The 737-nt window shown below is 34.7% G+C and overlaps 1 long non-coding RNA gene across 1 annotated transcript in view; it reads left to right on the plus strand.

Moving 5' to 3' along the window:
• Nucleotides 1–498, plus strand: part of LOC106880035 (uncharacterized) — a 26,528-nt gene extending 26,030 nt beyond the window's left edge. Inside the window, exon 3 of the long non-coding RNA XR_001410698.2 lies at nt 387–498. This is a non-coding gene — a long non-coding RNA (uncharacterized LOC106880035). The remainder of the gene's footprint in view (nt 1–386) is intronic.
• The last annotated feature ends 239 nt before the right edge of the window (nt 499–737 follow it).

Raw genomic sequence — 737 nt, forward strand, 5'->3', positions numbered from 1 at the left:
GTACGACCGTTTCAAGCAACTCCATGCGATTCTTAGAAGTTGTAGTCTATTCTTAGCTACAATAGCGACAACATGAATTTCTTCCATCTTCTTGCTCTGTTAAAAATATTTAAGAAAAATTATATTAATGTGTTCTACTTGTTAAAAATTCCATTTATTTATTTGTGCAGCTGAAGATGGCACTGCATTTAAATTGATGTAATGATTGCATTGTTCAATTAAATGGAGTAGCTTGAAACGGTCGTACTGGATTACTACTTGATATCCTGTTGCTTATTTTGATTTTACCACTTCTTAGCACTTGGCCTCTTCTCTATTTATTTTCTTTATATTTATTTATTTAATCATTTATTAATTTATTTATTTTCTCTTTTCCTTTTCTCTAGACACACTGTTACATATTTGGAGCGTGTATATCACACCAGAATTGTCCACACACGAAAATGTAAATTGATTGTGTTTTGTAAAACCGTATACAGGTAAGGAACGTACCTAGTTTCTATAGCTTCTATCCTTTACTTCTTTCCGTTGTTGGACTGCTGCGGCCATGCTGGGGTATCGCGAAAAGGCCTATTTGGAGTCCAAACTTTCTGAGTTCTTTTACAGGGCTTAGAAAAACTGAAGGACTGCTGCAATAAGTGTGTGAATCTGAGAGGGGGATATGTTGAATAAAATCGTAATTAGCTGATCCTCCTGTATTTTCTTTTATCCAAAGCCAGGAACTTTTCAGCATCCCA

This window comes from Octopus bimaculoides, chromosome 25 (genome assembly GCF_001194135.2).
Source record: "Octopus bimaculoides isolate UCB-OBI-ISO-001 chromosome 25, ASM119413v2, whole genome shotgun sequence".
NCBI lineage: Eukaryota > Metazoa > Mollusca > Cephalopoda > Octopoda > Octopodidae > Octopus > Octopus bimaculoides.